This window comes from Phyllostomus discolor, chromosome X, assembly GCF_004126475.2.
Source record: "Phyllostomus discolor isolate MPI-MPIP mPhyDis1 chromosome X, mPhyDis1.pri.v3, whole genome shotgun sequence".
Lineage (NCBI taxonomy): Eukaryota > Metazoa > Chordata > Mammalia > Chiroptera > Phyllostomidae > Phyllostomus > Phyllostomus discolor.
Genome location: NC_050198.1, coordinates 3,646,071 through 3,671,035, shown reverse-complemented (window position 1 = coordinate 3,671,035; position 24,965 = coordinate 3,646,071). Strand labels below are relative to the sequence as shown.

The 24,965-nt window shown below is 40.7% G+C and overlaps 1 protein-coding gene and 1 pseudogene across 4 annotated transcripts in view; both read right to left on the bottom strand.

The window, feature by feature from the left end:
• The window catches only part of GLRA2 (glycine receptor alpha 2), a 177,690-nt gene that overhangs the window by 49,009 nt on the left and 103,716 nt on the right, over nucleotides 1-24,965 (bottom strand). The gene's annotated exons all lie outside the window — the stretch shown is intronic.
• On the bottom strand, nucleotides 9,273-9,959 carry LOC114504821 (annotated as a pseudogene).

The window sequence follows — 24,965 nt, the reverse complement described above, 5'->3', positions numbered from 1 at the left end:
AAGTGCACGCAGTGGGGGGAGAGACAGCGTGAAAAGAAATGTGTAAAGACGACAGATAACCACTCCGTTCCTCCTTCGCTTTGCCAGTCAGCAGTGAGTGCTCTTTCCACTTCTGTATTGATGCCCCCAACCACCCCACCCCAAGTTCAAGTTTTATACTTGGGAGCAAGGGAGGAGGGGAGGGGAGTTCAATATAAACTCTCCAGTCTTGTTCTCTGCATGAAGGCCGAGTGAAAGGCCTTGCATGCTGAACAGGGTTTATCGTGATGGCACAGCTTTTCTCCCGCTTTGCATCCGGGGTTCCTCGGAGAGGGGACTTGATGGGAAGGGTAGGCAAGTGTGGGGAAGCCGAGGAGCCCACATGGCCTAGACTGGGACTTCCAAGTTTGCTACACTCCTTAGAGTAGGATGAGGAGGCCAGACCGGGAAGGCAGCCTGGAACAAAGCTCTCACCCCCAACCATCTCTGAAACGCAGAACCTTACGAGAGTGAGCGGAAGGCCAGTGCTGGGTGGGGCCATGCGGGCTACTGGTCATCAGACCTCCATCGTGGTGGTGTATCCTGATGCCAACCTGAGATGGGTAAGGTAGCCGGGGGCTGGGGGGTCTTGGCCACAAAATGCTGGCAGCCTTGAGAAGCCCAGTTCCGCCTGCAGTGACAGAGAAGCCATTTCTTCAAGAATACCCAGAACCTCGTGATGAGTCCACGGGGCAAAGAGGTTTCTCTAGGCACGGAGTTTCCCGACTCTGCACATGACGCCTCTGAGCACCGGGGTGCTACATCCTGGCGATGAGGACAGGTATTTCTTTGGTGTGGGGCCAGAGAGTATTTCACAACGGAGAATATAGTGTAAAACAGTAATGTCACTGAATGGCAGGGTCAGTGGAAGCCAGGAAGTTTTACTGCCCAGCCCCCGGCCTGTGGCCTGGTTTTAACACCGTCTCTGTAGTTTAATGGGAGCTCACAGTGGAAGAAGTCTCCACGGGAGCCACCTTGACAGAAACCTTCCATTCTTGGCATGAGACCCCAGGCACTCGGGCCCGGTGTGCGCTAAAGCTCTTGAAGCTAATCAGCTACCCACCGGCTCATAGCGGCCAAAGTGAAACCGAAATAGCAAAATCCCAGGCGCCCATGGTGTTGCAGGTTCCATGTGGGGAGGAGAGACACAGGAAGAGGAGCCGCAGGTCAATCAGAGGTTGGGAGTTAATGTGGCACAAAAGCCTCTGACTGGGCTGGTGACCTCACTTTTCGTTCCTGTAAATTACCAGACAACTGGCCTCCACTGCGTCCATTTCCTGTAGCGGAGCGGCATTTCGATGCGAGCCGGCTCCACGCCTTTCTCCTCGCCTCGAACACCAGCAGCCCAAACCACCCACTAGTAATTACTTATTTGCAATAGATATTAGCCTGCCGAAGCCTGGTCTAATTAAAAAGAAATCCTACAGCCTCTTGAATGAAAGGACACAAATAGATGTGCGAGCTCTTTGAAGAAATAAAAAAGGCCGTGCCTTCAGGAGGCATTATTATATTGCAGTATGGAAGTGTACAGACTGCTAAGCAAGATAAATTGTCAGTGTGAAAAGATTTCGGTTGGGCTCATTGAGCATATCAGTTTGTAATATATCCGTTGCATGTATCTGCTTCAGAGAGATCAGTCTCGGTCCCTGGCTGGCAATCAGTCCTGTAGGATTATAATAACGAAGAGGAGGTGGCAGGGCTGTGATGGAGGGAGCTGGGAGATGCCAGGGATGTGTGTGGGTCTTGGCAGAATCGGCCACATCATTTCACCTTGCTGGGCCCCGGGTTCCTTCTGGAAACTATAAAGGGCTTCTATGAGTACCTCTAAGGTATCTGCCATTCTAGCATTCTGTGACTCAGGGAAAAGAGAAAGTGGTAAGAGAGGAAGAGGAGTCAGTAGAGGACTGGGGCCCAGTCTGAAGGTGGTCAGAGCCCCGAGTCCCAGTGGCAGCCTCTGGCCCTCTGCCCTGCCTCCTTCCCCCCTTCAGGGGCATCCAGTAATGCATACCCATGCAGTGCCTCTGTGTGCCAGGCAAAACTTGCCTCAGGTGGTGAATTCCTTGCTTAGAAACCAGTTGTGTCCATGAGAAAGATTTGCATGTGGAAAAACTAAGTGTAGCAGGTGCGCTGAGTTCACCTGCAAATGTAGTGGCAAAGTCTCCTATGAACTGTCAGCAACTCACTTCAAGCCCTTGAACCCCTTAGCTTTTTTTCACCCAAGAGATCTTTCTGGCACTTTAATAACTTTCTCAACTTGCATGCAGGGAAGCTACACTTCAGGGACAGCCCGTGTCCACAAACGGATGGGAGATGGTGGATAAAGACCCCAGATTCCTGGTTAATTGGTGGGACAGGTCTGATAAGAATTCTGTAAGGGTATCCCAAGAATCCCCAGCAGGACTGACCCCCTAGTTGCCCTCCAGGGTAACCAACTGAAAAATGTACTTCATTGGCTTTTCCCCTCTCCTTGTGTACACTCCACACGCTCTCACTTGTCCTGGCTGAGACCACATCCCCACTGAACTATCTGCACCCAAACGCTGGTTATAGGATCTGCAGCTCACTGACAGAAATGACGCAAAGCTCAAATAGATCAGGGAAGCCCAACGCAAAAACGATGCCACATCATGCACCGTGTAGGACGAGGATGGCAAACAAACCGGGCATCCTCTGGAAAAGCCCTTTCTTATTGACAAAAGCCCTATACTTGGCTGCTTTGCACGTCATCAGTAGGAATGCAGAATTGACACAGTTCAAAAACCTATCTGGAGAAGTGGGTAGGAAAGATCAATTTGGGATCTGTATTACCCACACAACTTAATACTCCTCACCTCCCTCTTTGCTCTGCACAGCTAGTTTTAAATTGATAAAATTAGAATTATGTAACTATAATAAAAATGAACATTTCCTATCTGCGGTAATATGATGCAAGGATTATTCAGCATATACCAACCTTCCTGGGGACCGGGACATAATGAAGGCACCTTAGTTGCTGACACACCATATAAATAATCTGTTCCTGCTGGGTAGGAAGTTTGTTAGGGAAACTGAGTTACAGCTATATTTGAGCCTATAAAAATGTAGATATTCTGAGGGTGCAAATTACACCTGCTGACAGGACATCAGTTAAAATTGTGAACAGCCTTATACTAAAAGATCAGTGCAGCTTAGTGTTAATAGTGCATGGTAGGCAGCCTTCTCTAAGGTTCCCCGATGATTCTTGCCTCCTGTTACTCACACCCTTGCTTGGGTAACCCCCTTCCTTTGACAGTGGGCTGGACCTAGCAGCTTGCTTCTAACAAAAATATATGGCAAAAGTGATGGGATGCCACTTTCCTGATTACATGATGAAAGACCAACTTTCCTCCTTTCTTGCACTTTCTTTCTGGCTGGCATTCTCTCTCTGGCTCTTCTCTGGCTCCCTTGGTGGAGAGGGCCTACCTGGCAGGGACCTGAGGGTCACATTCAGCCAACAGGCACTGAGGAGCTGAGCGCTCAGCCCAATGGCTCAGAAGTAACTGAATCTTGTCAACGGCCACATGAGCCACTTGGGAAGTGGGTCCTTCTCTAGTTGTGCCTTCATGTGAGACAATAGTCCCAGCTGACACCTTGATTTAAGCCTCCCGAGAAACCTCGGAACAGGGATCCCAGTTCAGTTGTGCCTAGATTCCTGGCCCACAGAAAATGTGAGCTTGATATGTTGCTTTTTTAGCCACTAAGTTTGCAGGAAGTCATTTGTTATGCAACAATAGATAACTAATATATGATGCCTTTAGGTGAGGAAGAGAAAGAGCTGAGACGTAAGTTGTTTATTCTGGGCCTCACAAATCTAGAATGTGGTAAGATTTGATGGTTTACTTTTGGACTTTTTAAAGAGGGAATTTTATTTAAGGAAAAGAAGAAATAAAATAATCTGTGAAAATAATAGTATAAGAGATTATGAACCATAATATATTCATTTTTAATCTATTCATTCAGCTTCCTTCTTGCACATGTATATGGTAGCTATTAAAAATTAGCTTACTTATTCTGAAGTTCAAGATTGGCAAACTACTGCCCAGGGGTTAAATCAAGTTTGCTACTGTACCTATTCATTTACATATTGTCTATAGTAGAGTTGAGTGGTTGCAACACAGGTCTTACAGGCCAGAAAGCCCAATATATTCACTATCTCACTCTTTATAGAAAACTTATGAAGAACTCCTGTTTAATCATACATTATAATTCAAGCTAACCACCATCCAAGGTAGTCTGAATTAATACATTTGCTCTTTATGTTGATCATAGGATGTAAAACTGGATAATTTCTACTCCAAAACATTCCATTGTAAGGTTTTTTTTTTCTGGAATCACTTAAATTCTCATCTTAATTTCTTGTTTTCATTGCATATACACTTATAGGGTCCCAAAATGAATTGTATATTTTTAGCAGTCAATCAACAAATCATTGTAAATTATTCCTCCCGTGAGAGGCTGAGAGATAATATCTGGTTCCTGCCTTGAGAAACCTGCTTATGGAGGTAAAGAAAAGAAATAATGGCCATGCACTCTATCAGTGCTGGGTTGGTGTGGTGGCAAAACCCACTAGCACCAGTATTCAGCTTTGAGGACCCAACCAAGTCTTGCCTCTTTCTAGCTTGGCCAAGACACTTAATCACTCTGTGTCTCAGATTCCTCAGCTGAAAAATTAATACATGAAGGGCCCATTTCATAGGTTTGCTGTAAGGATTGAGATCGACATGAAATGAGTGGGTATTGCTTAGAATTGGGTCTTGTACCTTGTCAATGCTCAAACATATCAAGTCTCATCATCACGGTAGAGTTGACCTCTTGTACTCCCATCCTCCTATTAGAATTGCTGCCTTGACTACTGCAAATTAGTTAGATTAATTGATTATTTCATCCAATTTAGGATCTTCATTAAAGTTAAACGTGGGAGTCAGGCTCATGTAACTATTTCCGAGACGGCAGCAGTTGAGAAATTTCAGGCAACTGCTGCACTTGAAATCAAAACTATCAGTGAAGGGCTAGTTTTCTTGCTACTATTCCTCTTTTAAAATTATCCTTTGGACTTCTGGTCAAGATGGTGGCATAGGTAAATGCTACACTTGCATCCTCCCATAACTACATCAAAATTACAGCCAAACTGCAGAACAACAATCATTCATAGCCACATGAAATCTAGCTGACTGGAAGTCCTGCAACTAGGGATTTAAAGAAGAAGCCATATCGAGACTGGTAGGAAGGGTAGAGATGAGGAATGGGATGTTCACAAACCCATATGTAGCAGATAAAAATTGGAAGGAATATCACAACTCTGGAGGTCCCCTTTGAAGAGTGAGGGGTCCCAGCCCCACACCAGGCCTCCCAGCCGAGGCTCCCAGAGCCAGGAAGAGAACAGGAGATACCTCCAGAAAAAGAGCTAAATGAAATGGAGGCAAGCAAACTACCAGATACGGAGTTCAAAACATTGCTTATAAGGATGCTCAAGGAATTTAGTGAGAACTTCAACACCATGAAAAAGGACATAGAACCATAAAAAAGAACCAGTTGGAAATGAAGGATACACTAACTTAAATGAAGAATAATTTACAGGGAATTAACATAGAGTAGGTAAAGCTGAGAATCAAATCACCAGTTTGGAATATAAGGAAGCAAAAAACACCCAATCAGAACAGCAAAAAGAAAAAAGGAATCCAAAAAATTTAGATAGTGTAAGGAGCTTCTGGGACAACTTCAAGCATACCAATATAAACTTCATGGGAGTGCTGGAGGGAGAAGAGGGAAAGTAAGAAATTAAAAACATGTTTGAAAAAATAATGACATAAAACTTCCCTAACCTGGTGAAGGAAATAGACTTATAAATCCAGGAAGTGCAGATGGTCCCAGACAAGATGGACCCAAAGAGACCTACAGCAAGACACATCATAATTAAAATGCGAAAAGTTAAAGACAAAGAGAGAATCTTAAAAGCAACGAGAGAAAAGCAGTTAGTTACCTACAAGGGAGCTCCTATAAGACTGTCAGTTGGTTTTTCAACAGAAACCTTGGAGGCCAGAAAGGAGTGGCAAGAAATATTCAAAGTGATGAAAAACAAGGACCTACAACCAAGCTATCATTTAGAATGGGAGGATAGATAAAGAGCTTCCCAGATAAGAAAAAGCTAAAGGAGTTCATCACCACCAAATCGGCATTATAAAAAAATGTTAAAAGGGTCTTCTTTGAGAAGAAAAATATATCAAAAATATGAACAGTAAATTAGCAATAAATACATATCTATTGACAATTGTATCTGAAAAAAACAAATGTACAAGCAGAACAGAAAGAGTATCAGTTACAGAGAACATTTTGACAGTTACCAGATGAGAGGGGGATTCAGGGGACTGGTGAAAAAGGTGAGGGGATTAAGAAGTACAAATTGGTTGTTACAGAATAGCCACAGGGGAGTAAAGTACAGCATAGGGAATACAGTCAATAATAATATCCTAATGATTATGTATGGTGTCAGATGGGTAATAGATTTATCAGGATGATCACTTGGTAAGTTATATAATGTCTAATCACTGGGGTGTACATCTGAGACTAATATAATATTGTATATCAACTGTAACTGAAAAATATAAAATGACTTTAAAAATAAATAAATTATTGTTTGTCCTGAAATGGCTCAGTTTTATCTTTAAATCTAAAAATGTTAATTTCAGAGAACTGGGCAAAATTATTCCTGTGGAATTTTAGATAAACAAGATGCAAATTGTATCATCAAATGTGACTTAGAGGTTCATTTATGCTTTTATAATTCATAATTGAATTTGATCTTTTCCATAAACTTTTGTTGAGCTTTATCCAATATGACTCATGGTGATAATATTGAAGGCATTCTGTTTATGGGGAACATTATGAAAATACTAAATCTGCATAATATCACCCAATTTTCTCTACCATTCTGAAACATATTGTCACCATCAACTATTAGTACCATGTATATTGTGTAGGATACATTGAGCTTTCAAAAATATTTCAATATAGCCCCAGCTGGTGTGGCTCAGTGGATTGAACACTGGCCTGCCAACCGAAAGGTCATCAGTTTGATTCCCGGTCAGGGTACATACACGGGTTGTGAGCCAGGTCCCCAGCTGGGGGCATGCGAAAGGCAACTGATCAATGTTTCTCTCCTGCTCTTTCTCCTTCCCTTCCCCTCTCTTTAAAAGTACATAAAATAATCTCTTTAAAACAAAAGAGCAAAGCCGTGCCTGGAATAGGATTCTTGAACCAACTTTATTTCCACTATGATGTCATATATTCATTGTAGTTTTAACACTTGGAATATTTTTATTGTACTGTACTTCTTTCAGCATTAAGTTTTGTAGCATCTTGGATGTAATCATTAATTAGAATATTTGATATTTATTTATTTAGTTAGTTAGTTATTCAAGTACAGTTGTCTCCATTTTCCCCTGACCACTTCCCCCACCCCACACATCCCCGCCTCCCACCCTCAATCCTACCCGCTTTGGGTTTGTCCATGTGCCCTTTATACATGTTCCTTGATGACCCTTCCCACTTGCCCTTCCCTGGTTATCCCCTCCTACTTGCCCTCTGGTACTGTAAGTTTGTTCTTTATTTCAGTGTCTCTGGTTCTATTTTGGTCGCTTATTTTTTTGTTGATTAGTTTCCACTTATAGGTGGGATCACGTGGTATTTGTCTTTCACTGCCTGGCTTACTTCACTTAGCATAATGCTCTCCAGCTCCATCCATGCTATCGCAAGGGTTAGGAGCCCCTTCTTTCTCTCTGCTGCGTAGAATTCCACTGTGTAAATGTAACATAGTGTTTTGATCCATTCATTTACTGATGGGCACTTAGGTTGCTTCCAGCACTTGGCTATTGTAAATTGTGCTGCTATAAACACTGGAGTATATAGGTTTTTTGGAATTGGTGTTTCAGGGTTCTTAGGGTATAATCCTAGCAGTGGAATTGCCAGGTCAAAAGGCAGTTCCATCTTTAGTTTTCTGAGGAAGTTCCATACTGTTTCCCACAGTGGCTGCACCGGTCTGCATTCCCACCAACAGTGCACTAGGGTTCCCTTTTCTCCGCAGCCTCACCAGCACTTGTTGTTTGTGGATTTGTTTATGATGGCCATTCTGACTGGTGTGAAGTGGTATCTCACTGGGGTTTTAATTTGCATCTCTCTGATGGCTAGTGATACTGAGCATTCTTAATGTTTGATTGACCAGAATGCTTCCTATAATACCTATAATCCCTCTTTCCAGGCGATTTATGCCTGCAGCTTTGGACCAGATGATCTCTTACATGCTTCCCCCTTCTTTTATTTGTTTTTGATCATTGGTAACATAATTTTTTAAATTAAAATTAATGAATTTATTGGAGTAACATTGATGAATAACATTATGTAAATTTCAGGTGTACCACTTTATAATACAACATCTTTGTACCCTGTTGTGTACTTTCTCCCAAAGTTGAGTCTCCTGTCACCATGTATTTGACTCCCTTTACCCTGTTTGTTTTCCTTCCACCGCCCCCCCCCTTACCCTCTGGTAACTACCATTCTGTTGTTTGTATCTGTGAGTTTGTTTTTCTTCATCAGAACTCATAACTTAATTTATTTATATAAATAAATAGTGTTCTCTATTTTTTTTTTTCTGAAGTCCAGGTATAGCATGTTTCTATATTAGCAGCTTGAAGATGTATAATTGTATCTTCAACATAGTTCTTATTTGGAAAACATCTTTGAAAATATTGCCGCATTACTTTTAAGGGGATACACAAGAATTAGACTTTCGAGTTCTATAAATAAATACAATTTTAGAGAAAAAAGATAACTAGGAACTAGTCTAAGTTATACCATACAATTCTGTTATTGCTCCAACTTTGTTTGTGTGTGAGAGTGAGTGGGTAGGTGAGTGAGTGGGGGGGTGGAGAGAGAGAGAGAGAGAGAGAGAGAGAGAGAGAAAACATGAGTGGAAGTGGAGTGAGAGAATACCCATGTGTTTGTCTCCATTGGTGAGAAAGTCTTGGGATGGGTGAATCTCTTAGTTGAAAGGGCATCTACTGTAATCAATGGAGACCTTGAATCATCAGGTGACACAGGAGAGTTTCTGACAGTGCTGATTTTAGCTGGTGAATTACAAGGAGATCCTGTACTGCTGTCGTTTCTATTAAGAGCATCTGAACGGATGATAGACAGACATTCATGTCAGAAGAAAACACATTGGTTGTGCTTTGGAAAAGCCTCTTTGGCTGATATTCAAATACCATTTCATCTTTTTAATGATCCAAGGATACTTGATCTTATAGTGTATAGTGTTGGTGGAACTTTGTCTTCTCATTGTAAATTGTTGGGTAGGACTGGGAACAGGACCTGCAAACAAACTGGTGCAACTCAAGTTTGTAACGATGGAGAAGCTGCTGAGGATACTGGCATTAAATCCATTTGGACATTTTTCTTTCTAAACTTTTGTCACTCAAGTTCAAACTTTCTTCCCAAGATCAACTTATCTGTATTGTACTTTGTCCTGCCCATTCATGCATTGTTTCTTTCTTTACTAAATCCATGGCGTCTTTCTGTTTGATTTGATAAAGGCGACTGATAGAAGTATGCATGGGAGAAGGTGGCAAAAAGACGGTGAGTGTTACGTCATAAATGTTGTGCAGTTTCTTCTAGTTCTTAATGTGTCAGCCTGGAACACCTGTGAATTATCACCATGCTCATTGATCAAAAGGGCACTGTTGGATCTTCTCAGGATGTTGCCATGTGTGCTGATTGGACTCGGCAGCAGCTCAACGTTTAGTTCCATTTTCCCCTGTGCCATATCCTCATTGAGGAAGGAACTACTGCTTAGTTCTAAGTTCTCAAGGTTTTCTGGCTCCTGTTCACATAAGGACAGGTCAACTGCTGTCTTGGTGTACCAGTTGGGTGCTACCTCTCTGTACACTTCTGTATGTTGTTTTTTATGGGTGTGTTTATTTTATTGGTTCATTTCTTGCTTTTTGTTTTATGTCCCACATACAAATGAATTATACAGTTCTTGTCCTTTTCTGTCTGACTTATTTCACTTAGCATAGTACTCTCAAGATTCATCCATATTGTCACAAATAGCAATACTTTATCTTTTTGTGGCTGAGTAATATTCCATTGTATGCATGTATGGCATCTTCCTTTATCTAGTCATCTATTGAAGGACACTTAGGTTGTTTCCATGCCTCAGTTATTGTGATTAATACTGCACAGAACATAGAGGTATGTATATCTTTACAAGTAAATGTTTTCAAAATTTATGGGTAGATACCCAGAAGGGGGATTGCTGGGTCTTATGGTAGCTCTACTGTTAATTTTTTGAGGAACCTCCATACTGTTTTCCATTGTGGCTGTACCAGTTATTTTTTGTCTTAATAATAGCCATTTTTACAGTGTGAGGTGGTATTTCATATTGGTTTTGATTTGCATTTCTCTTACAACTCGTGATATTGAGAATATTTTCATATGTCTGTTGGCCATCTGTTTGTTTCCCTTGGAAAAGTTTCTATTTAGATGCTCCACCCATTTTTATTGGATTATTTGTTTTGTTATTGTTGACTTGTATGTTGTTGAGTTCTTTACATATTTTGGATATCAGCCCATTACTAACAGATTTTTGTTGCTCCGTATGAGGATGATTTGTGCCATGCCCCAGTGCGCTGCATGATCAAAGACTGACTTTACAATCCCCATCCTTAATTTGAAGATTCATTTTCAATATATATTTCAACATTCGCCTTGCTTGTTTGTACTAAGTCTCCAATGGTGATTGAGGTTATTTATAGTAATTTGCAAAGGATAGATAACAGAATACCAATCACAGAATTTTAGAGCTAAGACAACTTTCTGGAGCTAATCAAATTCCCTAATTCTTTTTAGATAAGGAAGAAAGCAGAAGGGCAAGACTCTATATAGCTGCCTGCTCTAAACTATACTGATTCCATGCATTCTAAAAGCATCATTAAGCATGGAGGTAGTGTGGGCTATTCAGAAAAGATAAGTAACAACTAACTAAAAATTTACTTATATCAGCAGGCTCCCATTTGGGGATGAATATATGTCCTGAAAAATTAAGTTGAATCAGTCACAACTCATTGCTAATTTACTTTAATAAAACTAATACTCCACTGAGACTGGCTTTAATTGGCTGGAATTGCCAACAGAGAAGGGAGAAAAAGGACTGAGGAGGTTTCTCGGCTGTGGAACCAGAGCAGTCATATGAGAATAGTAGCCTCTTCAGGGGCAGGGTACAGAACAAAGGAAGTAGAAAATGCTGGTGATGAACACTCGTCACTTTCCCATTCTTCCTGGTATACTTGGACTGATGGCATGCTATTGGCCACATCTGGGGACCAATATGGTAGGTAGGCTTCAATGTCTGGATGGGAATCAGAGGACTTGTTTGGAAGACTACCTACTTGCCAGAGCCTTCCAATCTATCCATAATATTTTCTTCCTGTTTCTCACTTTCTCTCTAAGAGTAATTCTAAAGGCATGCAAGTTACAGAGATATTCATTCATTCATTCATTCATTCAACAAATGATTCTGAGAACCTTCTATGTGCCAAGAGCTGCCAGGTCCTGAGAATACAGCAGCATACAAGACAGGACCCCTGTTCTCAAGGATCTTGAATGTGCTGAGAGGTGTTACTGTGCAAGAATTTTTAAAACAACAGGAAGTACAGGAGGTAGGGGGCAGAGAGAAAAAGATCCAGTGTGACCTAGGGTGTGCATCGTTTGAAAACATGTATCAGAAGACATGTGTCCAGTGACTTGAGACTTAAAGTCAGCACAAATGGAAGACCTAATAATATAGTTAATGAGAAAGATCTAACTGATATTTTCCGAACTCTGTAAATAAAGAACATGCTGTTTTTCCAGACGCCTATAGAATATTCATGAAATCAACCATGTACTCCACTGCCAAAAAATTTCAATAAATTTCAAAAGTTGGAAATAATATGGCAAACATTTTCTTATGATAATATAGCAAAACTGGAAATAACAAAAACAAGAATGACAAAACCCAGAAAATAAAAGTCCTTACATTCGGGGGGGAAAATGACTTTCTCTTAATCCTTGAATAAAAAGAGGAAATATTAACCGAAATTGCACACTGTTTAGAAGATAGTAATAAAACAATATGAATTGAAATTATAAGGCATAGCTAGAGCAGTACTCAGAATAATATTTATATTTCATATCTTTATCAGTAAATAACAAAATAGGCTATAGAAAAAGTAGAAGGAAGGGATTACAAAGATAAAAGCAGGAATTAATGAGTTAGAAAACTAAATTATTTAAAAAATAAATACAATGAAAAACTCTATATAAAACAACAGGACAAACCACTGGATAGACTAATCAAGAAAAAATATAACTATCTAAAATAAGAAATGATGATTGGGAATAAAACAGAAAAGTCAATTGAAAATAATAAGAGACTACTTTGTTCAACCTAAGCAGACATGTTTCAAAACCTGGATGAAATAGACAATATTATAGGGAAATATGATTTATTAAAACAGACCCCAGAAGAAATTGTTAAAAATTCCAGTAGACCATGTCTTCAAGGGCTACCTTATTCTGCATATAGATAACCATGTAATTTCTCTTCTTAAATAAATTAATATGAAGTATTTTAGCAATGGGTCTTCTTACAGCAAATTATCATTTCATTCTTGAATAAATCTCAGTTGCTCATAACTTACTATTTTGTAATGCCTTGATGAATTGTTTGTCATATAGAATCCTAGCATCCATTTTCTGAGCAAGACTCACATGTAGTTATCTTGTGTGTGTGTGTAATCTTTTTGAGGAAATTTGGTATTTTGCTCACTGTTACATTTGCTTTACAGAAGTTTTTCTTTCCTACACTAGGTTCTAGAGTAGAAAAACAGATAAGAATTGTTTATTTCAAGGTACACCAGAAGCCCTCTGTGAAATCATCTGGGCCTAGAACTCCAGTGTGAAAACTTATGAGGTCATCTACTGATATGCTAAACAGATGTTTGTGAAATTCAACATAAATTCTTGATAAAATATTTAATAATATTTATGGAATATGTATGCAAAGGCCCAGACTATGTTAATGGGAAAACACAAGTGAAATGACAACTAGTGCTAGGAACAAGACAGGGATGCCTACATTACCATTACCCAGCATCATTGTCCATTAAGACAAACAGGCAAAAGAACGTAACTCAGTTTGAAGGTCATATCTGATCCTTTACCGACACCTACTTGAACGTGGCTTCCTAAATATCATTAAAGGTAGATGAAACAATTTGAGGTCTTCTGTGTTCCATAGAAGGAAAACATTCCTTTCTCAAAGTGTGAGAAGGAGCCTCCCTTTTGCTAGGGTTGCTGCTTCTGTGATGAGGTTTCATTCACCATTCATTCTATTGGCTACGAAGAGCCAAGGTCAAGGCAAAAAAAGTGTAAAACATAGTAGCTTGATTTATACTGTGAAGAATACAAAGCTACTCTAGTGAAAAAAATGGATTTGGAAAGAAGCAGAAGGCGGAAGAAAGAGAGAGAGAGAGAGAGAGAGAGAGAGAGAGAGGGAAAGAGAAAGAGAGGGAGAGAGAGCACGAGCGCAAGCACAGGAGCCATCGTGGGATGGGTTTCAGGAAGAGGTTCAGAAGTTTGGAAGAAGTAGGATTGGCGGCGGCTCTCACGCACTGCTTTGTGGACTTGAGGGATGCTGGAGGGTGCGTGGAGGGATGGGAAGGGAGATGGAGAGGGAGCCTAAGAAGTGTTGCCCTGTGCTATGAATGTAATTCTCCTTCTGGAGTTTTTAGAGAGAATGCAATAAAGACCGAAACTACAATTTAATTTTACAGTGTAGGACTTGGAATAAAACCACCTTATTGCCTGGCCTGGAGGCAATCTAACTTTGTAAGGGTTATGTAAGTACAGCACTAAGCATAGAGCCTGACACAGAACTTAAAATGGTGATTACACAGTTTTTGCTATGGTATTCATACCTGATGAGGGGGACAGAAGGGAAAGCTGCAGAGAGCAAACTCTTAAGTTGAACTTTATAAAAATGAGTAGGTGTTTGTCAAGCAGGTAAATGACATGACTTATGAGCTCAAGCTTTGGAACCAGAAAGTCTGGACTTTGAAGCCTGGTGTGGTCACTTCTTGCATGCCTTTGCATAAGCTGCCCCAAATCTATATGACTCAGGTTCCTGGGAATGAAGGTGACAGTAGCTAATGTGTAAGGGGATTGTAGGAATCAAAATTGAGAACCCGTGTGAGATCTTTAGAAGAGAGATGAAATGTCATTAAGTTTATCTTGTGTTAGTCAATGTCGTTATGAGTGTTTAACCTGCACCGCTGGTGCCAAATAGCAAGTGAAAAAGGAGAGACCAGTCATGGATGTATTCATCATCATCATCATCATCATCACCAGTCATCACCATCAAACGTTGTTTCTCTGGGGGCTCATATTCTCACTTCAAGATTTCGCAATTGGGACTCTTATAATTGAGACACAAATCTCTGAACCCTAGCTGCCCTGGAGCAGCAGAAGTTTGCAGAGAAGGCCATGACATCTGAGAAAGTGGTTCAAGAAGGAAGACAGCAATGAAATCATGTTGTCCTGCTTCTTGGATGGAACTAGGGACTCATGCGGTCTGGAGGCAGAGCCGGGCTCCGGCACTGCAAACACCAGGCCTGGAGGGCTGGCTTTCTCCTGGCCCTGGTTTCGTGAGCAGTTCACAGAGCTTTGAGAAACCACAGGGGAAGAGACAGAAGCACAAGAGTACCTGAGTGGGCCTTTTCATCACGCCAGAGAGTGGGCGTAAATCTGCTGAACTGAAGGCACCTCGAGTAGTAAATACCCTCTCTGTGTACAGTCCTGCCGATTCCAGGGTAAGTTACTACATGGAAAAGGAGAGAAGTGGACCCAATGATGATGATGATGATACTCTGGCTTTTTGTCCCATTTCTGCTTCCCCAAATAAATATATTTTTGCCTTCAGGTAAATTACATTTTCCATAAATGCACTTGAGCTTTGATAGTTTCAAGCCTGGATTCTTTTCAAGAATAACAGACTCCTCATGGGAAGCTGATCTGATCAACCCCTTTCCCCAGGAGAGGCTGAGAGAAAAGTGAAGTGAGGCCCGTTCCAGGAGTTCTTTTCCAGGGTATAGGGTGGAGAAGGGCAAGCCACACACGAGAGATAGAGAGCCTTGGCAGGCCCTCAGCTCCTTGCTCCACAGATGCTCCCCGCGACCCAGATTGGCTCTGATCTCACCTGCCTTGTTGTCACCCAGCTTCTCTCATTTCCAAAACAAAACTTAAAGGTTCTGGGATTTACCCAAGTAAGCTCTTGCTTCCAGTTTTAAACAATTCCCACTGTTCAGGTTGCCCCTGCTCAGCATGGCTATCACTCCTGGCTTATTTGTTTCTACCCAAAGAGCTCTCCCTCTCCTCCACTTTGGAGTACCTTGAGAACCCGGGGTACCATGTGCTTCATCCCCAAATATTTTCAGTATCTATTACGCTAAGGGCACTGAGTGTGAGTGTAAGTTTCCCAGGGGTGGATTCTGATTTCAAAGACTAAACCTGGGTGAGGGGCAGAAATGTGCACAGGCTAGCTCTGTGTGGATAGAACACTGAAGAGGGAGAACGGAGCAGTGTGTTTCATCTACCTCAAGGACATCAGGATGACTCTGCCCTCATCTATGTCCAGTCTTCCATATTTGAGGTCTGCTCGGGCACACGAAGCAGTGACTAGATGACAGCCTACAGAAAGCACGCTAAGCCACGCTGGTCACATATGTTCCAAGTTATGTATGTTCTTCGGAACTTTACATTTCAGTGACCCTGTGATCTACGTAATGTAAATGTAAAATTACATTTCACCATGGGGTATCTGAATACAATAACATGGGGTTAAGCTATAATTGGGTGATATATTATAATGTAAAATGTAAATGTGTATTTTAATCTATTATTATATTTTAAATTATGTAGTATAATTTCATATTATACAATATCAGGCATAGCTTTACTTTGCAATCTCTCAACACTGTGATCCTTACATCTAAAAAAGCACATTGCTCGCCATCCATGGGTTTAGAATTACAAAGTGTGGGAAAAAAGAATTTTCTGAAATGATTGAAAAGCTCCTTCTTGAACTTCATTTATTAGCAAATCCTCCCCTCGTGAAACAGTAATACCACCTTAACAAATGATTAAGGTCTTGGTGTTATTCAATTGAAACAGAAGACGTATAAAGGATGTATTCATCTTGGCACGTAATTGTCTCAGAAATGGCATGGTCTACAGTGAATACTACAGTATGATATTTAAACTGTTGACACGTATCTTCTGGAATATAGAAAGCTTTATTGATATCATTATGTAGATCACAGGTGGCAAACACAAGGCCCCCAGGCCAAATCTGGCCCTCCACCTTGGTTTATCCGGCCCTGCACCTTGTTTTACCTGGTGGCAGCACCAAGCTCCTTGCCCCTAGTTAAGGAGTAGTTACATTTATGCAGTCCTAAAGTTACATTCGGCCCTTTGAAGGCAACCGCGGGGCTGATGCGGTCCCTGGTGACAATAAGTTTGACCCTCCTGATGTAGATAATGAACAAAAGGGTATAGGAAAAATGCTTTCTTCCACCTTCCATTCAAAACCACACTTCTCTGCATCAACATTCACAAAAGGGTATTCTTTTAATTTTTAGTTAAGTAACGTACTAGAGAATCCGCCATTCACTAATTCTAGAATAAGTCACTAAAACAACGAAGTCCCATAGCAAAGAGACCAGGGTAGGGATGCCACAGTTAAAATTTCTCTAGCCTTACAAATACTGGCCAATGTGGATGCTCCTGGTTTTTTGTTTGCAGAAGTAAATAAAAGTGAGACCCTTGTGTGCTTGGGAGTACTGGGATGGAGATGAGGAGATTATGATGAAATGAAAGGCAAAAGAGTAGGCTGTCTTGGTTTTAATAAAAAATGCAGTGCGTATTGGTCTGTGCTGATTAGATTGCTTCTAGGATTGCTTGATGGGTAGAAAGGAGCTGGGATCCACTCCTTAGGCCTCATGCCCAGGCGCCACTGGGGAGCGGGCTGGAAGGAGTGGTTAGAGGTTCTCTCTAATGAGACAGGAGACTTTGTTTTCCCAAAGGTGAAAGGTACAAGGAACATTCAGATGTATTTTCCCTTCCTGCCATATTTACTTGATTAACATATCCCGAAAGAACAAAAGAACCCAAGGGAACGGGGATTCTGTTAATTTTTTTTCTGAATAGAGCTTAATTTGCACACCATGAAGAAAAATTGATCCTTTTTTTTTATGTCTGCTACTCTACTGAGAGTATCCTACGCAGAAAATCAATTTCTTTGTCTCAAGTTGGCTTGCCTATTTAATTAACTTAGAGGCTTAATGGAGACAAACATGGTTAAAACACAATTTAAGAAAACTTTCAAAATTGCCATTTATTATATATATTAATATTTCATCAGAGATATCCCTGTGGTAATCATGGTGTGTTTAGATTTTTGTTTTCCTTGCATCACTGTTGTATTAGTTCTTGAAGGTGATTAGTGCAGTAGTCCTGTGATAATCAGAAACTAAAATATTCTTATTATGCTTTAATATATGCAATATAGTAATACCTGGGTTGGAATATCCTGTTTCATATGAATCTGTAACTTGGTGTTTTATTTGGCATATTCAGAAATCTTGCACTGAACAATCATTGCATAATTGTCAACTAACTTATTCAGAACAATGAAGAGCTTTAAAGATCAACTTTTAAGATATCCCTGTTTATATCTGCTTAATATTTTTAGCTCTACATTTTTTTTAGAATAAGTGACCCAAATCCATACATCCCTGATGAAATAGAGAAAATGATTTAGGAATATATATTTGGAATAAGACTAGGCAGATCAGAGAAAACTTAAATATTAGGGAGAAAGATGATATGTCACATCTTGGACTTTATTTACCTTAAACATTTCTTTGTAAGATTATTTTAATCTCTAAGCATTAAAAATAAAGTTTATTTAAAGTTGCTTAAGTATTTTTAAGTAATTGAGCAGTGAATTTAGACTTCTCATTGTCCTCTAATTTTTGCCAGCTGTGCTGGATCTACATTGTCAAAGCATAAAGCCATTATGTACCACTGTCCCCTTTATGGCCCTAATTTATTTTTAATTCTATACTTAGATAAGTACCACCAGACCTTACTCTCTTAAAGTTTATAGTATAGATATACTACAGTGTGCTTATTTATTCCACTACCGATGGGCATTTGGGTTGTGTTCAGTTTTAGGATATTGTGAATAATACTGCTAACTCCCTGTGTGGGCCTGTTTTAATTTCCCTTGGGTAAATACCTAGGTGTGGGATTGTGTTATATGAGGCCTGTCCATAAAAAGTCCAGCTATTGCTAATATACTGAGAACAGTTTGTGCAACATCAATATAACCTGGCAGCCTAGGAGAGTGGGCTGGAATGCACATGTGTGAACAATGATGATATCACTGTACTAGTCAGTGGGGGTGGTAGACACTGTTGAGCGAGCATGTGTACTGTGTGGCCGTTGCATTCAAAATGGCTGAGTGAGTAGCATAATGAATCTGCATCAAATTTTGCATTAGGCTTGAACGTTCCTCTGCAGAAACTATTTGGATGATTCAGAAGGCTTTCAGTGATGATGTAATAGTGCAGCACAAATAAAAGTGTGGCACAAATGCTTCAAAGATGTTGAGAATCTGTTGAAAGGGATCCATGTTCTGGAAGGCCCGCAACAAGCAGATCACCTGAGACTGTTGAATGTGTACGGGCTGCAATCAACAAAGATCAACAATTGACAGTGTGAGAACTAGAGGCTGATCTAGGGATTCCAACAACTACTGTGTCCCAGATTTTGATGCAGGATCTTGGCATGAAACGTGTCATGGCAAAATTCGTTCCACAGCTTCTGCTACCAGAACAGAAGGAACATTGTGCGGTGGTTGCTAATGACTTGATTCAAACCACTACCAATAAACCAGATTTGCTTAAGAAGGTCATAACCAGCGATGAATTGCGGGTCTGCAGCTATGATCTGGAAACAAAAGCCCATTTGTCCCAGTGGAAGGTCCTGGTTCTCCACACCTGAAGAAGGTGTGGCAAAGTTGCAGCAAGATCAAGACCATGTTAACTGTGCTTTTTGATTGGGAATGTGTTGTCCATCACAAGTATGGCACTCCAGGCCAAACGGTTAATGCGGAGTACTACCTCAATATTCCTTGTTGGTTTAGAGATGCAATACAATGAAAACAGCCACAGCTGTGGGCAACTGGTGATTGGCAGCTTTATCACAACATGTCCCGTCAGGCATCACGTCCAGTGGAGAGTTTTTTGGTGAAACGTCAAGTCACCCAGGTGACTCAGCCCCCCTACAGCCCAGATTTAGTGCTCTGCGACTTCTGGCCTTTCCCAAAACTAAAATCACTTTTGAAAGGGAAGAGAGTTCAGACCACTGATGAGATTCAGGAAAATACGATGGGGCAGCTGATAGCCATTGGGAGAGCTGTGTGAGGTCCCAAGGTGCCTACTCTGAAGGGGACTGAGGTATTATTGTCCCATGTACATTGTTTCTTGTACCTTGTATCTTCTTCAACAAATGTCTCTACTTTTCATAGTACATGGATGGATACTTTCTGGACCGACCTCATATAGTCTTTTTAGTTTTACAAAGCAGTTCCATATTATTTTTTATTTTTATTTTTTAAGAAATGGGCTTTACCTGGCTGGCATAGCTCAGTGGATTGAGCGCAGGCTGCGAACCAAAGTGTCACAGGTTCGATTCCCAGTCAGGCTACATGCCTGGGTTGCAGGCCATGACCCCCAGCAACCGCACATTGAGGTTTCTCTCTCTCTCTCTCTCTTTCTCCCTCCCTTCCCTCTCTGAAAATAAATAAATAAAATATTAAAAAAAAGAAATGGGCTTTAACATTTTGTATTCCTACCAGAAATACATGAGGATTTCAGTTGCTCTACATTCTCACCTAATTAGGTTATAATCAGTGTTTTCTGATTTTAACCATTTTGGCTACCTAATGGTATCTCATTGTGGTTTTATTTTGCATTACCCTAATGACCAAAGATGTTGAGCATCTTTTCTTGTGGTTATTGGCATTTGTATATCTTCTTTGTAGTGTCTGTTGAAACTTTTTGGCTCATTGTTTTATTGGGTTGTTCTCTTGTTATTGACTTGTAAGAACTCTTTTTATAGTTTTGGATATAAGATTTCTGTCCATTATGTCTTGAATATACTTCTGCCCCAGTCCATGGGTTGCTTTTTCTTTTACTTAAAGTAACCTTAAAATTTAATAAGATCCATGTCAGCATTTTTCTTTAATGGTTTGTGCTCTTTGTGATTTGTCTGAAGAATCTTTGTCTAATCTAGTATCTCAAATATTTTCTTCTATGTTCTCCTCAAAGTTTAATAGTTTTAGCTCCTACCTTTATATCTATGCTTATTCAAGATTCAACTTAAATATTATTTCTTCTCTGACTCTTCCAGGAAGTGGTCATCAAATCTTTCTTCTGTACTTTTCCAGGACCATATGTACTTTTATCTCAGAGTACTTAATTGTAATTATCGAAATGTTCATTTTCCCCAATAGGCTGCAAGCTTCAGTGTATAGTGATAAGTCTTATTCATTTATGAATATGAAATGCCTAGGCATACCATGTCTGATAAGTAACAGACCCTCAAATAATACTTGTGAAATGAATGAATGCATACAATTACATTAATTCCTTAAATCATATTTTTACAAGGCACTGTTACATCAACATTTTATTAAAATATCACAAGAAACCCATGAAGTAGACATTGTGTTACCACCATGTTTATAAACTGTTATTGGTTCTACGAAATCTAATAATTAAGATCAAACTATTTAGCTTGACTTTAGGTGCGTATGATATCACCCTCGCCTTCCAGCTTTATTTTCTGCTATTCCCTTTCACATATACAATGCAACAACTGCACTGGGTAATGCATTGTTCTTCATCTCTGTCCTTGGTTTCTGCATCTTCACGTTCATTCATATTGTCTCATCCACCTTAAAGTTTTCTCCACCCAGGCCCTGGCTAGTGTAGTTCAGTGGACTGACTGCTGGCCTGTGAACCATAAGATTGCCATTTTGATTCCCAGTCAGGGCACATGCCTGGGTTGCAGGCCAGGTCCCCAGTAGGGGGCACACAAGAAGCAATCACACATTGATGTTCCTTTCCCTTTCTTTCTCCCTCCCTTCCCCTCTAAAAGTAAATAAACAAAATATTTCTTTAAAAAAGAAACTAAAAAAGATCTTTCCACCCCATTGCTCCTTGAGAATATCCTACCCATCTGAAAAGCCAACACTTTTATGTAACTTCATGAGCTGACTGGATAACAAACCAGGTCAATGTGAGTGCTCCTTTATTTATAGAACCACAAACCTCCATCTATCTTATCTTAAATACTAGGTTGGCTAAAAAGTTTATTTTTTTTTCTGTAAAATAAAAAGCACATTTTTCATTTTCACCAATAACTTTATTGATTTGGATATTTTTAGTATGTTGGCTATCTCCCACATGGTAGAACATTGATTGGTCTCAGTTAATGTCTCAATTTGATTGCTATCCACTTCAACTGCTCTACCTGATCATGGAGCATCATCCAGCGAGAAATCTCTAGCACGCCACTTCGCAAACCACTTTTGACGCATTCCATCAGTTACAGCACCTTCTCCACACACTGCACAAATCTTTTTTTTTTTGCATTTCAGTTGCAGTTTTACCCTTCTTGAAATCATAAAGCATAATACACCAAAAATATTGCTTATTTTCTTCCATCCTCAATATTAAAATGGCTACACAAAAATTCACCAATTTCAATGTTTTTTAGAAATGCACACTGTTACAACACAACCTAACAGAATTGTTTCGAATGAAATGAAAGATGACTAAGTACCACTAGAGCCATCTAATGGAAAAGACCAAACGAACTTTTTGGCCAACCCAATAAAATACTTTGTGTGTGTTCTTTGCTTCCTACCATTCCTTCCTTGATACCCCTCTCCTGGCTGTGGCATGCTCTCCTCTGTTAGTAGCTTCACCCTTGCTCCCCTGTTGCTCCTCTCTCCAAATTGCCCTGTTCATCCTCCCATAACCTCAGAGAAGGAGTCATGGGATCTAGATCCCTGCTTTAGCTCTCAGGGCCTGGCAATAGCTGGGCTTGAGCCCGTAACTCTCTCCTTTGCAAAGGCGATCTAGTCCTGCCTGCTTTCAAAGGCTGCTCTGGAAATTCAGTAATACAATGGATGGGAAAGCCACTTGTAACTTTAACATGCCGTATAAGTATAAACTGGTATGATCATTACTGAAATCAGCTTTAAGCTTGAATGCATGCACCTCTCAACCCTCCTGCTGAAGGCAAACGTGCTTGGGAGGAACGCATTAGGGCAGGTATATTTTCGACATCCCTGAAAATGGCTCTTGCCCCCCGAGTCTCCTTAGGACCAAAGCAAGCCCTGAACACCACCTCTTGTTCCTCCCTGCATTTCGCCTCCCGTTTCATTAGACGCTTTTGGATCCCTGTATGCAGTGCCCACCATCTGTTCACACACCCTCATGTGAGGGTTTCTACAGCTGACATGAGGGGAAATGATGACTTCTTTTGCCTGATTGACTCAGGTGTTTGCAGTTGTGGCAACCTGGCCCCAAAGTGGCTGTCACTGGTTTTAATGAGGTCCACCCAGGATACAGACGGCAGGAAAGGAAAGCTGGAGCCGGGTAAGCAGTCACTTCCTATTTGCAACACCATCAAACGGTGTTGCCTCCCTAGGCGACACTGCGAGCTGACGGCAACTGGGCTGCCCCCCTTCCCTTGCTAATGAACCCTCCCTGCCTTTGTTAAACCTTGCCCTCTGGACTCTGTCAGCGCCGGCCTTCTCTGTCACGTGTGCAGCCGAACATCCCAATTATCCTCTGCAAGCCCTCCGGGTTGGTCTGAGACTGAGTCTGGGTCCCCAAATTCCACTTACTTTCCTGACTCCCTCTCGTAGGGAAGGGTCACGTTAGTTATTTGATGACACAGGGAGAGGCCATGGTTAAGGGCACAGGCTCTGACGCAAGATTTTCTGAGTTCCATTTCCAGGTCTGTCATGCTCCCTTTATGATGACTGCAACTTACTGAACTTCTTTTCGCCTCCGTTTATAAAACTGTACAATGGACTACTGAGAGTCCTTATCTCTCAGTAGTCATTTGTTGTTTGATTACATGAGTGAATTGAAGGGTTTAACGAGTTACTCACATAAAGAATTCATTACATTGCCCAGTACCAAGTAAGCAGTCAGTACAAGCACAGTATACCAATGAACTGAAGTAAAGGAACCTGGCCATAAAGCACATGGCTTCACACTCTTTACTATCCAGGTTCTAATCTTGTCTCTGCCACTTACCACCACACGGTCTAAGCCTAGGCAATTCATCTCTGTAAGCCAAATTTCTCCAGCTGTAATAATAGTGCCTTCACCTAATAGGGTTGTATGAAGCATCAGATACCATGATATGTATAAATCACTTTCCACAGTCCCTGGTGCATAATAAGCATGCAATGGAATTGGCTATTTTTATTTCTTAGGTTCCTGGAATTCCCCTCCCTAATCCTTTAATCATGGTCTCTTGGAGCACTCTCCAATCGGCTACCTATTCCAGAGGGATGGCTTTAATGGTATTTGCTTAAAGTTAGGTTGGAAGGTAGAGGAGCTGTTTTCCAAAAACACATCCGTCTCATTCTGCGGGGAGAGCGGCTATCTAATACTGTGCCCAGTGCAGCCAGCCCCGGGTGGACTTCCTTCCAAAAGTCGTGATGAGTTCTTCTTCTAGTCTTTCCTTTAGGTGAATTACAGAGAGGCAAGCAAATAGATTGAAAGCTGTGTTCTGCTTGGATCTACGTTTAAAGAATTTTGCTTTGAAAAATGAACGCCATTTGCACACGCATGTGCCTAATTATGGACTTAAAGAAGGGGAGAGCCACAATGGAGTTCCCAATCATTTCTCTGTGTTTTTTCTCAGTTTTTTTTTAATTGCTAAAACTATAACTTAATTCCCATTCCAGAGAAGGAGCGTGGGAAACATGACCCAGTGAGAATATGAAGCACGTATAATGATCAGAAATGGGGAAGAGAAAAATGGAGGCATCAATGAAATGTTCATCTTTACTAGTGCAAGAAAAGGAAGAATATTTATTAGACATCTTGATCTGTAGGTGAGGAGGGTCTGTGGCTCAGATCAAAGAGAATATACATCCTCCACCATGAAACGGTCTTTTATCCACCCAGGTCGAGGAATCTAACCGTGGGCAGAGCCAGCATGGAGCTCACTGTTCCCTTTGACCTTTCTATGCTATCGCTAGGGACCGTGAAAGTCCTATCAGCTGCATCTATCAATATTTCTCATTAATGCCCATATAGGCAAATTGTTCAGGCCACTTTTATTTATGCCACCATCAGAATTCTTTACATGAAGATGAAGGTTTAAGCCCCAATATGTTTTCATAGATTGGACAATGAGCAGTATTTACATGACTCATTGCAGTGCTGTGATGAGCACTACAGGTTAGCGCTGGGAAGGTATGGGATAAATAAGCAAGAAAGAAATCGCTGTTGTCAACGTGCAAAGCCAAAAGCAAATGCTGAACTGAATTATCTGCTCCTGTTCATTCTTTCCCTCAAATCAGAATTTAATATATGACCAGTTACAATGTTTAAGGATAGAGCAATACTTTACACAATTTAGAAGCACTCACTTAGGTAGGAAATGAAAATGATTGCTTGGTAGACCCAGGAGACTTATAGGATTTTTTTTTAAAGTGTACTAATTAAAAAGATAAATAA